The sequence below is a fragment of the Mesocricetus auratus genome, unplaced genomic scaffold (genome assembly GCF_017639785.1).
Source record: "Mesocricetus auratus isolate SY011 unplaced genomic scaffold, BCM_Maur_2.0 Super-Scaffold_4256, whole genome shotgun sequence".
Taxonomy (NCBI): Eukaryota; Metazoa; Chordata; class Mammalia; order Rodentia; family Cricetidae; genus Mesocricetus; species Mesocricetus auratus.
In genome coordinates, this window is record NW_024429182.1 from 68,991,083 (window position 1) to 69,004,912 (window position 13,830).

The 13,830-nt window shown below is 47.9% G+C and overlaps 1 long non-coding RNA gene across 1 annotated transcript; it reads right to left on the bottom strand.

Annotated features, from left to right (window-relative positions):
- Nucleotides 1–2,812, bottom strand: LOC110341804. The gene is made up of 2 exons (XR_002383810.2): nt 2,268–2,812; nt 1–1,299 (listed from the first exon to the last, which is right to left on the bottom strand). It is a non-coding gene; the product is annotated as an uncharacterized LOC110341804 (long non-coding RNA).
- Between the last annotated feature and the right edge of the window lie 11,018 nt (nt 2,813–13,830).

Below are 13,830 nucleotides of genomic sequence, written 5' to 3' on the forward strand. Positions count from 1 at the left end.
TTATTGGTAAGAAACATGCTTTATTTTTTTTTCTGGGAAAACAGTAGAAAAGAACTGTTTTCAGTTTTTAGTGAGCATAGAGGTACATGCCTGTTGTCCAGCTCTTGGATGGCTGAGCTAGGAGGAACTCGAGTTTGGCAGCAGCTTTATGCTACAGAGTTGTAAACAAATGAGCAAATGGACAAACGAATGAATGAATGTGCTGGTTTTTAGTCACTCCAGGATTAACTGAATATTGGTGATTTATTCTGTTGTCTTCAAGTAGAGTCCTCTTGGCAGCAATGGTGTCTCTCTAGAGTCCTGTGGTGGTGCAAATACAGAGTAGTGCATCTGTCACCAACAGGCCCCCAGCCCGCACACACCACCAACAGGTCACCAGCCCACACACACCACCAACAGGTCACCAGCCTGCACACACCACCAACAGGCCCCCAGGCCGCACACACCACCAACAGGCCCCTAGCCCTCAAAGAAGAAGCATCTTCTCCGGGTGCCTGCACATGCAGAGTTCAGGTTTGTTGTTCACAGTTTTCCCAGAGTGCAGCAGCCCTCCATGCTGCTGGGTTGCCATCTCTTTGTTACTCAGAACAGAAAGGCCTACCTCCCTTTCTTTGGACAAGCTGGACCATGTTGGAGCTGTAAATACAGGGCCATAAATCAGCCACCCTACAATGGCAGAGTTCTTGAAAGCCCTTAAGCCCCATATGCATTCCTCCTGGTTAATGAACAACGAGGTAGAGCCTCTGTTGGGCTCAGGGGAGGCCAAGTTAGAACCAGAAGATGGATATGTGAAAATCAGCTGCCCAGGAAAACCGAAGCCACCCGAGGAAGCACAGCTGACTTCAAAGGCCTCCTGCCTTCTCTCCACAATGCTTCATTGGCTGAATAATTTGTATGAGAAAGCAGATGGGCCTGCCATGAACCCAGCTGTGCCATGTCCTAAGCGACAGGGGTTTTTCTCTTAAAAACTATCTTCACATCTTCTCCTTGAAGTGCTGTGTGGGTCTTGTGGCATAATAGAAAGCTTTTCTAAAAGTCTAGAGGCCCTGGTGCCCTCTTGATATGGCTTTCTGTGGCTCCCAGGTGCATTTTGGAGGCTCCTTCTTAGCTGCCTGTCATGGTAAGGTCCCTTAGGCTTTCGGTTTTTCTTTCCCTTTCCTCTTCCTCTTCGTCCTCCTCCTCCTTCTTCTGGAAAAATGAGTTTATTTTGACGTAATGCTCCGGAGGGATGAGAGTTCACCATGGTAGGAATGCAAGCATTAGGCATGGTGGCAGAAGTCGAAGGTGGAGAGCTGGCATCTTCAAATGCAAGCACAGAGCAAAGAACAGAAAGTGGTGTGAGACTAAAAACACTCAAAGCCTACACCCAATGATGTACTTTCCACAAGTTCCCCAAACAGCATCAACCTAGGACGTTCGTGCAGCCCTGGCTGTCCTGGAACTTGATCTGCAGACCAAACTGGCCTTGAACTCATGGAGGTCTGCCAGCCTCTGCCTCCCAAGTGCTGGGGTTAAAGGCGTGGGCCACCATCACCTGGCTCCATAGGCTTTTGTAACAGATAAACTGAAACAAATTCTTGCTGATGGCCCGAGATCGTACAGGAGTTTCTTTTTCTCTATGTGATGAGATGCCCCCAAGTCTCTCAAACAGAAGACAGATAGTAAGAAAAAGCAAGCACGATGGAGATGGCTCAGTCAGTGCTTGTCATACAGTCACAAGGACCTGAGTTCGAGCTCCACCACCCGCATGAAAGCCAGGGGTGACAACATTCTCTTGTAATCCCTGTGTTGGGGAGGTAGACACAGGAGAACCCCGAGGCTTGCTGGAGAGCTAGCCAAATCAATGTGTTTTAGGTTCAAAAACGAAGGTGGAGAGAAACTGAGGAGGAGGCCTGATGTCAACCTCTTCTGGCCTCCACACACGTGTGCACACACACGAACACAAACATGCAAGTGCACAACTATTTCTTCTCTCTCTCCAACTGTAGTTTCTTGGTCTTTTCTCATTTATTTCCTAAGCTTAGACACAAATCTTCTAACTTTAAAGTCTAGAGCAAGCCCTTTCATGTTAGTTAATGGGCTGGCACATGGCCCAGCTCTTCACGTACCATCATCCACCTGGGGGTACACGTTAAATAATAGCTAACGGCCCATAGAGATTTTCTGACTATGCAAGGAACAAGCACATATCAGATTTGGAAAAACAATGTATTTACCTAGACTGGCCTGATTTAATAATAAAAGGAAAATGGATTCAATCGTTTTACCTTTTACTTTTTTTCGGGTTAAAGACTTTCTATTCATCCACATACTTCAAGGGAAAAGGAATGCAGCAAACACGTGCAGGGTGATGAGAAGTTCAGGTTTACATACGTGCTCCATTTGTCACTGTGAATGAGATCCCCTGACATGAGGTGCTAGGGGCCCTCATAGAAATCCATTAGTCTCCACTCGCAGGAACCTGTGTGGCCCAGGAGTCCCTACTGACACAGGAGCTTCTCAGGTCCGTTTTGAACCCAGGAAAGGTCTGATGTCCGAAGGGAGAGGCAAAGATGCAGGTGTCATGGGAAAGGTGGGCTCCTCCTAGCTCTCCCCACATCTTTCTGTCTCTGAAGTGCTGTGTTCTTCCTCAGTCCCACACAGAAAGTGCTCTCCTCAGTTCTGGGTTGCAGTCATCAGCCATCAGTCATCAGCCATCAGCCAATGTAGCCTTAGTGTCTTGCGTTCCGAGCCATGATTCTTCTGACCAGCACGCTCTAACCACTGTGCTAGCTAGCTACTGCTACTGCAGAGCTTCTCGTGAGCGTGAACTATAGCTCTTTCTCTTTCAGTCCATGTGGGAACCCTTTCTTGAAACTCCAAAGAATCTTGCTTAGGTATGGTGGTCACACCCCTGTAAACCTAGCACTCTGGGAACAGAGGCATAGAAGATGGAGAGTTTGAGGCCAACTTAGTTACATAGTTGTTGTGGAATATTATTTTAAGATGTGTTACATTTGTTTATGCTGTGGAGTCTTTGTTTTAATGATGCAAAGATGTGTTGCATTTTTTATGTTGCATTTGTTTAACTCTGTGAAGCTGTGTTACTTTGCCTGTTGAAAACACCTGATTCGTGTAACAGATACTTAGATAATGTCTTATTTAGGTGGTACTGGGCCTGATGCAAGATTTGGAACTAGACATACACACACACACACACACACACACACACACACACAAATACACAGAGGAAGAGAGAGGTGGGAGGGAGAGAGGGAGGAAGGGAGGGAGGGAGGAAGGAAGGGAGGGAGGAAGGGAGGGAGGGAGGAAGGGAGGAAGGGAGGGAGGGAGGAAGGGAGAATACTGAATGAATGAGTGTTCAGGCCAAACAATGTCTCTCAGCTTGGTACTGAGGACTTCTGAAGTAAGAAATACCCCGTCAGGATTTCCTTGATTTGGGGCAAAAGAAGGACATGCCACCATGGAATCTTTTAACCTGTGACTTTCTGGAGGGGCCCAAGAAATCCCAAGTGACAATGCCTTTGTTATCCAGGAAGTCCTCTTTCCACTGACTGCTCCATCCATGGCAGTCAAGGGCTTTAGGAGTTCTTATGTGCCTCCTTAGTCGTTCCTTTCCCAGAGACTGCCCAGAGAAGGCGAGACAAAAGTCCACCCTCTCCACTGAGAACCACCTTCAGTGGAGAAAGAAAAAACACACCAGCTTGCTCTCTAACACGTTTCCTCATATTCTTGTCTCTCAGGGCTGGCAACTAAACTAGCATTCCCACTAGATAGAATTCCTTCCTGAAGATGTCGGGCTTTGGAAACTGTAATCAGGACATTACCTCTCTCAGCAGTGAGCAGAGTCCTTGTCCCCTCAGGTGGGCCCAGGAACTGTGCCCAGCCTATAAGGCTCTGCCCAGAGAGCTGCTTTGAAAGTCCTGAAGCTGTTTGTCTTGGAAGATTTGTGGGCATCTGAGCTTTGCCAGGGAAGCTGAGGCCTAGAGAGAGGCCAGGCCTCTGCATGGTTTCCTGAGCCTGCATCTTGTTGGGCATGGGTTCTGCTGGACTGTGCCCTTAACTCTCCAGGCTGATGCCCCAGAGGGGCGAACCACATCCTGAGGACTTCCAGCTTGGCACTACTCCCCAGGCCTCTCTTTCCCTCTTTGCTACAGCCCAAAGAATCCATGCCCAGGAAGGCCCCAAAGACTCAGTTATTCTTTCCCACCTCCTGCTCTCTCATGCCAGGAACAACAAGAGAGGGAAATGGCAGGGATATTGGGCCCAGTCCTGGCAGCTGGAACAGAGTCCGTGTACCCTCTGAGAGCATCCTGTGGTGTGGCCCTGGGTCCTTACTCCTTAGGAATCTCTGCTCTTGGATTATTGGAGGCAAAATCTCCCACAGAAACTCTGAGCAAAATAATATATTTGAATCTTAGTGCAGCACATTTAGGTGGGGTTGCCAGTTCCAAGGACTCATTATAAAAATGGTATAGTGTGCATGCATGTATGTTGGACCGCCATTCTTATGTTCTGAGAAAACATGCATACTACATATTTATCTTAGGGTTTCTATTGCTGTGAAGAGACACCAGGAGCACAGCAACTCTTATAAAGGAAAGCATCTAATTGGGGCTGGCTTACAGGTTCAGAGGTTTAGTCCATTATTGCCATGGCAGAAAGCATGATGGAGTGTAGGCAGACATGGTACCGGAGAAGGAATCAAAATTTCTACATCTGGACCAGCAGGCAGCAGGAAGTGGAAGTGACATTGGGCCTGGCTGGAGTTCTGAAACCTCAAAGCTTACCCCACCACTGTGACGCCCTTTCTCCCACAAAGCCACACCTCCAATAAGGTCACACCTCCTAATAGTACCACTCCCTATGGGCCTATGGGGACCATTTTCATTCAAATCACCACAATATTCTATCATGCTAGCCCCAACTATTTTAAGAAGAACAATCCAGTGGTATCTGGTGCATTCACAAGGTTGTGTGGCCATCACCACACAGAGTATTTCTATGACTCATAAAAGAAACCCAGAGCAGGGTAACCAGTTAGTTATCCCTAGTTCTCTGGCTAATCAGTTAGTTATCCCTAGTTCTCTGGCTAATCAGTTAGTTATCCCTAGTTCTCTGGCTAATCAGTTAGTTATCCTTAGTCCTCTGGATAACCAGCTAGTTATCCTTAGTCCTCTGGATAGCCAGTTAGTTATCCCCACCCCTCCTCTCCAAAGCACCCTGATAGCCACCACTGAACATTTGTCTCTACAGATATTTTCATTCTGGATATTTTCTATAAACAGCATTAGGCAAAACACAGACTTCTGTGATGACGTCTTTCCCTTGGCACAGTGTTTTCAAGGTTTACTCATGCTGTCACAGGTGGCAATATGTAATTTCTTTTTTATTTTGTTACTTATTTTTATTTTATTTTGTTTTAATGGTCTCATTATGTAATCTTGGCTGTCCTGGAATTCTCTATATAAACAAGGCTGGCCTTGAACTCACAGAGATTCATTCACCTGCTTGTCTTTCCTGAGTGCTGGGTTTCTCTTTATATCTAAATAGTTGCCTTGGGATTTTCTTTCCTTATACTTCTGTATCCATCCCCACTTTTACTCTGTTTTAAGACTTTCTAAAGTCTTGACCATCTGAATTGATTCCTTCCAACCTCATCCCCTCCAATCTGTCCCCAAATCCATAAATCATGTGTTCTCAACTCTCTGATTGTAGCTATAAAACTAGAAAATGCAGGCGGTCCCAGCACTCAGGAGGTGGAGGCAGGTGGATTCCTGTGAGTTCCAGGACAAACAGAACTGTTACACAGAGAAACCCTGTCTCTAAAAACCAAAAACCAAACCAAACCAAACCAAAACGAAACAAAACAACAAAAAGACTGGAATGATGGCTCAGCCAGTGAAGCTCTTGCTGTGCAAGCATGAGGACCTGAGTTCAGATCTTCAGCATGGTGTAAAAGGCCTGGAGTACACACACACACACACACACACACACACACACACACACACACACACTCACACACACACACACACACACACACACACACACACACACTTCCAGCAAGACCTCGCCTATGTCTTTTGCAGGCCCTGTGGAGTCCTTAGCAATGAGAGACTTCAAACACTCCTTGACATACAACAGCACTGCATCCTGATGAACCCACTGAAAGAACCAGTGTAGAGCAAAGATGCTCTTAATATCAGGCAGGTGTGGTGGCACTTGGGAGGAGGATCTGGGATTCAAGGCCAACCTGGGCTACAGAGCACAACTGGGTTAAAAAATGTATTTAATATATTAAGCACCAAAAGTCAGCCTACACTGCCTTCAATGTACAGAGAGCACCTATATTAGCCTGCAGCTTGGCAAAATCCTCTCATAAGAGGCTAAATTTAAAGTGTAAGATATTGAATTTCTGAGTCCTACACTGAAACTGAAAACCATAATGGTTCTATGTATACATTTTTTGTTTAATTTGTAAAGTCAAAATATTGGAAGTTGACCATTGTTAAGTTCTGGACCTTCAGTAACAGATATCTAAATCCAACCATAGTCTTGGGATGTGCCTGTGTAGATCAGCACATGATGTGCTTCTTACCAATGAGGAAAGGGGAATGAACACACACACTCACACACACACACATACGCATGCTCACACATATATGCACACACACAAATGCATGCACACAAACCTGATTCACCCGCAGTGCTGTGGAGGGGCTGGTGGCTGTTCTAAAAAACAACTGCTATTTAAAGCATGTGGTTAGAGTCTTCAATCAGCCTCAGTTATTTGCATATTAAATCAATTTCACATGCAAAAGGCTTCCTCGTATAAATTAAATGCTCGATCAAAGCCCCTCATGCTTCCCTAAAGCCTGTTCACTCCAGGCTATTTAGAAAAGCCTTAGCTTGAGCTCTGATCACTTGAAATATCACTTATAGCTGTTTTGTTCTTATTATTAGTTTGTCAAATACTGCAGCCTTACTATATAGCAGGCATAGTCCAAGTTTTTTGAAACTACCAGCTCACTAAATTCTCTTAACAAGGAGGATATAGACTTTGTTATCACCCCACTTTACAGATGATAAAACTGGAGTGTGCACCACTCTAAATGGCATGATGCAGACCAAGGATGCTTCCTGAGGAAGAGGTTCAGCATGCCACCTTCCACCTTCCTTCTAGAAAGCCCTGCACAGTCTACCCTGGGTAAGAGCACAAGGCCCAGGGCCCGGCTGCCTTGGGGTTTCCCTCTACTCCTGAAACCCTCTCCTCAGCTTCCCTCTGAGTTGAGAGAAGAGAAGCAGGCTGTGGCCAGGAACAGATAGCAGAGGGGAGATCACCTACACAGCCATTGATAAACGTGGGTGCAAAGTCACTCTCAGGAGAGGTGCTGACAGTGGTGGTACAGTATTTGAAAGCTGTTTCAGGAGACAACTATAATGCCATTGTTGGCATCTGAGTAAAGCCTGTGGAGTATCCCAGTGTGTGTGTCCTGGTGTTAGTGTATTTCAGTGAGCATTCAGTAAGACATTAACACTGGGAGCCAGATGTGGTGGTTCACACCTCTAATCCCAGCGCTTTGGGAGGGAGATAGATGGAGGCAGGAGGATCTAGAATTCAAGACCATCTTGGTTTATACAGTGAGATGGTGAGTCTAGCCTGAGCTACATAAGACTGATTCTGTCTTTGAATATAAATGTAACATGGAAGGAAAGAGTCCCTGGGCCTCTCTGCACTGGTTTTGTAACTGTCTTTGAAGTTATAATTATTTTAAAATAATGAGGGTTTTGAAATGCCATTGTTTAAGAAGCCAGGGAACCATCAGTACATTTTCAGCCACATGGCTGTGTTGCCCTGAGGTGCTTGTGACAGTGGCTGTCTTCCATAGAGGGAGCCTGTGAACATCTCAGGCCATACCCACCATTGCAGACGCTGAGACCCACGCTGGTTTCTTACACTAGCGGCTCTTTCTGCCCCAGAGCTGGGACATTCAAAGCTGTGTGCTTAGAAGTCCTATATAACTGCGATTGGTCAGCACACTGTTCTCAAAGCACCCAGTCTGTGCCACCTCGGGTCCCAGTGGTCCTTACACAATCCTGTCTCGTCCTGGTCCCTCAACATCAAGGAAGGAGAAATGGGGATGCCCCAGGTTGAACTGCAGGGGCAATAGCACAGGGCTCAGTCAGTGCAGGGGACAGACAGCTAGGGATCAGGGTGGGAGAATGAGATGGAACCCCTATCTTTCGCAGCCCCCTCCACCAGCCAGCATTTGGAGAGCCAGAGTCCTGTAGTGCACATGGGAATGAAACTCTGGTGGCAGGAGACTCACTGTCATCCTGCTTTGTGCTGTGAACATGCAGGGCTGTCAACCTCCACAGGCTCAGAGAAGCAGGCAAAAAGTCTCCTCTCCTGTGGCTGGGCCACGTGTAGAGTATGTGATCTCTGTCTTGGGTCTTGGGGTTTGACTGACTCCTTCACCCAATCCTGTCTCCAGAAGGGCAGCGAGCTGATGGAACAGGCCGACACTATCATCAAATCCCTATCCTTCAAGTGCCACCAGGCAGCCCTCGTGGGCAGCTGCAGCCCAGACATTCCATGTGGATTACATTCGCAGCAAGACCTTGGGGGTGCAGGCTGATTTGTCACAGTGTTTCTGGATGGGCTGGGGAGAGGCCCAGAGGATGAGCCCACGAATTCCAGAGCCTGCAGCCAGGGATTAGGGAGGCACTGTTTCCTAGCTCTGGGGCAGAATCTGTGTCTCGGACATTCAAGTTTGGCTGCAGTGCCTGGAGCTTGCTGGGGCTTTGGACAAGGAATCCATCGTCCTTGCCCTACTGATGCCCTCCCGTCGCTCACGGAGTGGGTAACTGCTGCTAGGCAGGTTAGCGCTGACGCCAGCCCCACTTTCTCTCTCTTCCCAGAGCTTCTTCCATCCCTCCTCTACACGTACCCTTTGATCAGTGGATGATGCGGCTCCTTCCTTCACCCCACCCCCAGCTTGCTCTGGCTTTTATGATTTCTTCCCCACACGTGGCCAGCGGCTTTCCTGGGGCTGAGTTGGTGTTCCAGCAAGGCTAGGCTGGGGATACCGGTTCGTTGGTGTTTTCATTTCCCTTGAAAAAGGCTGTTATTTGGGACCAGGCCGGAGGCCTGCTGGAAGGTGCTGAGGCCAGAGGCTTTCTCTGGCAGGTGTGGGTCCCCTACTCCCAATCAGGGCACACGTCACTGTGTGTCCACCTACATCCGGACACTGGGTTAGAGTGAGGGAGGCCTGGGAAGTCCCCATTAGCACTGTAGTCCTAGGAGCATGAAAAAAAGAAAAGGAAGAGTAGGGCCTTTCTCTAGTCACTTGTCATCCCATCCCCTGCCCCTCACTCCCCACAATGCGCACAGTGCTTGGACCTAGTAAGACAATAGAAGGAAGACGATTTGTATGTTGAGCTGGTGAGAGATAACCTTGCAGCCGTGTGGGAATCATTTTGCTAAGCTCCTGTCTGGTGTCACATTCAGGAGTGGCTGTGTGCTGTCTGGTGGCTGTCGCCAACATTTAGCACCGATACCCATGCTGCCTTATTGCTTACCAAGCAGTAGCATGTGTAATCCTCACAACCCTCTTCTGCAGATGTGGAGACTGAGGCACAGGTATGTTTGCCTCCATGCTGCCTGACTCCCTCTTGGTCACTAGGCAAGCAGCTAATCATTTTATAGTAATAAATGCACTGGGCTTTGAGTACATGATGTAGCTTATTTTCTCTTTCTTCTGCAAGAAGGTATTTTTACATTATTTGTGGGTACAGGTGCTGAGGCCCAGTGTTGTCAGCCCAGGAATTAGGGACCTGGGCTTGGGCTTTTCTGCATCCTTCTTGGCTTCTTATTTTGGGGCAATCAGCGCGGGAGGCAGGGAAAGGTTGGGGAAGATGCGATGTATGGGAGGGGCTGGTTCTTGCCCCCAGAGCTCCCATACTATGGTGAGCAGGGCTGCATACTCACTCCTTCTTGGGCAGGGCTCAATTCGTGCTTGTTGTTCTGCTCTGACTCTTTCTGGGTGTCTTCCCTTGTCTCTGCTAGTGTGGCTGGGCCTTACTATTAGAATCCAAGGGATTTGGAATACCCATTTCTCCTAGCTCTCTCCAGCTCCAGCAAACCTGCCCCTCCCCCTCCCCCTCCCCCTCCCTCCTCCACCCTCTCAGCTAGACTTAAGCCTCTGGGGTCCCTGGATATGTGAATGCATGACTTTAATGCTAGCACTCATGAGTCAGAGGCAGGAGGATCTCTGTGAGTTTGAGACTAGCCAGGCCTGGACAGGAGACCCTATCTCAAACGAAAACAAAAATAAAACTTTGAGGTCATTTATTTATTTATTTATTTATTTATTTATTTATTTATTTATTACTTTTCCCCACCTGTCATCAGTCCTAGGTTGCTAGAGTCAGAAACCCTCAGATGAACAATATGACCCCAAATACAAAGATTATTTGATAATCACCCGCTTCTACCATTGAAGGTAACCTGTGCCTGGGAGCATGGCAGTGCTGAGGCAAACTCCAGCTCCATTCTTTGTGGACTCCAAGGAATCCATTCAAGGGGGACTTTTATTTTTATTTTTTTAAAGTTTACATGAAAGTCCATTAGGCTGCACTATCTCCAGTGCCCTGGGACTGGAGTAAGTAAACTGAGGCCCAGTGGAAATGAGCAGACACTTAGATTTAACCAATCAGAAACCTCCCCAGAATTTCCAGCTGGAGTCTTTGCAAGGGAACAAACCACACTTGGCAAATGCATGATTGTGGACAGTCAAGTCATTTCCTCTCCTGCTTCTGTATCTGCAGGCAGACTGCGCTTGCGCCTGGGAGTGCATCTCTGTGGCTTGGCGCTCTGACCCTCCTGGAACACTTTTGCGCTCACAAAAACACTGTTGATTTTCTTCCGCCTAAACTTTTCCTCTTAGAAGAAATTTATTCTTTGACAGAATTATAGCTGTTTATAATGCATTCCGGTCACGTTCATCTACTGCTCCACTCTCTACCCTTCTTTCACCTCTGCCAAACCCACCTCCACCCCGACTCTGGCCTTTTAACCAGGACAGCCTACGTGGACATGGGATAAAGGTTTCCTCCTTTTTTTCTTTTTCTTTTTAATCTATTACATTTATTGAGGGCATTCAGGAGTTCTCTTCTACCATGTCAGTCCTGGGGGACTGCACTCTGGTTATCGGGCTTAGTGGAAAGTACCTTTCCCTTCGGAACCTCTAACAGGAACATTCTGGAGAGTGGTGTCCAGCTCGGGATCAGGCAGGATGCCAGACCCCTGACCCGGAAGTTGCCCCTCGTGTCCCAGGCTTGGCTTAGCTACAGACTGGGACAGTTCCTGCCGAAGGGCCTGAGGGTGGGTGTGGGGTTTTGTCTGACATGGGACCAAGCTAGTGATACATATATACAGCAGAGTTTTTCCCTGCTGAGTCCACTGGGGTCAGTGGGGAGCCCTGTGACTTCCCAGCAGGTTTGGTGGCTGACCCCTGGGAGCGCCCCAGCTCTAGTCCTGCTTCCATTTGGAAATCAACTGAGATCTTATTTCATGCCTCTACCCAACTTGGTCCAGAAGCTGCTTTATAACTCTGGGTGAGAGTTTAAACCAGAACTTTCCATGTGGCCCCGAGGGAAGAGCTTCCATGCCTCCTTGCCAAACTCGAGGCCGATTCGATGTGTGTTAACAGGCATTGGGTCAGATTGAATGTGTCGGCCAAAAAAACCCTTAGGATTTCATAGATTGAACCCTGCCTCTGCTTGTTCTGTGACTCCCGTGCTGCACGCAAGTGCTTTCAGCGGCCCTTATGGGGTCACCCAGCGCAACGGGACAGAGTTTTCAAAGGGGAAACCCAAGAGGTACCAGAGTGTGTGTATACCCCGGGTGGAGCTCCCTCCCCAGAAGTGGAGATCACAGCTGTGATTTGGTGGGGATACTTCAAAGACATTCCGTTCATGCTCACACATCCCCACAGCCCACTGCACCCCAACCTCTTCTTCAGTGCTGGGGAGGAATCCTATGGCCTTGCGTGTGCTGGGCAAGCTCAGCGCTGTTGAGCCAGCCACACCTCACACCCTTCTTTCTCTTGGTCAGCACTCTATTGTCATGGCTGTGCCGTGTGAGTGTGAGACACTGCTTCTGGTACACCTTTCCCCCCTTTCTCTTTAGTGGCCCATTGGCCTTACCAGACTCCTCCTGCAACACTAACTGGTTCTAAATGGACATCTAGGTTGTCACCAGTCTTTTGTGCCTTCCTCATTTGAGAGGTTGAGATGGATTCTCTAACGGGTTTCATGGGTAGCACTTTCTTTTCTCCTTCACAAGGAAGGCAGAGCATCTCTGCATTTAAATCGCTGGTGGATCACTTCTGGGCACTTGCTGGATGAGCCTGGCTCTCCCTTTGGAAGGTTCCAGAAACACACCAACCATTCACATTTCTCAGCACTGACCACCACAGATGCTCCAGGCTATGCTTAAGGAAGGCTTGCTGCAGGTCTGAGGAATGAAGAGGCAGTCAGCCAGGACTGTGCGGGAAGTGTGGTCTGCCGTGTAGAAGTGTTGAAAAGATGGAGACCTCAAGAAGTGAGACCTAGCAAAAGGTGGTTAGGTCCTGAGGAGGCACTGCACTCAAAAGAAGTTGTGGGACCTTCGACAGTTCCCTCGAGAGTGAGCTGTTATACAGGAACAAGGCCGACTCCTTCCCATACCCTCTGGCTTCCTCTTTTGTCCTATGATGACTCCCTCTTATGTGCCCTCTCCCTGTAATGTAACCCACCCTGCAGTACATCTAAAGGGACTGAGTAGAGCTGAGCAGATATCAACACTGGGCTCCTGAATAGCCAAACTGTCAACAATGCTGGAGTCCAAACCTAGGACCTTGTGTGTGCTGGGCAAGTGCTCTTCTAATGAACACCATTGCCAGCCGTGAGTATTTGATGACAGTAGTAGAAAATGAATGAACATGGGCAGGCAGATTGGCATGGCATCCCATGAGTCAGTATGCTTGCTGATTCTGGTTTACAGATGAGGAGATCAAGACACAAAAGATCCAGCAAGTTGTCCGGAGTCACCCAGCAGTAGTCAGGATTTGAACCTGAGGTTCAATATTCATGCTATGCAGACTCTCATGTGGGCAAATACATGCTTTCTAGGTTGATGGTTGATGAGCCTAAAAGTAGCCACGACTCCAGAATATCTAGAATATGGTTAATTTGAAAAACCTTACCAGAAATGAGTTCTGAGTTCTCCCTATTTGCTGTCACCCTTGCCAGAAATGTTCTTTGAAGGGTCACCTCGTGATAACAAAGTAAATGGGTACACTGGTATCACAGAAGCCCCTTTCCCTCTATCTTATTGTTGCATGAACAACATGGATATCTGGACATGATGGCTTGACTAAGTTGTCAACTTGATGAGATCTGAAGTGACCCTGGAAGATGAGCATGTGAGCATTCCTGTAGATGATCACCTTGATTGGGTTAACTGAGGAGCAAAGACCTGCCCACTGTGGGTGCCACCATTCCCTAGGCTGGGATCTGAGCCCACATAAAAGGTGAAAGTGAGATGAGCACCAGCATTCATCCTCCTTTGCTTCCTGGCTGTGGACACAATGTGACCAGCTCCCCCAATGCCACCATGACCTCACTGAATGCGTGGATTACAGGCTTTCACCATCAGGCCTGGCTAACTGATCCCTGAGATAATTTGACTGGCTCCATCCATGTTAGGTTGACAAAGGGAAAGTATGGATTCACATGGTCCATAGATGGCCCTGTCTCAACCCCCTTAATTTATTGTGGTGCCATTTA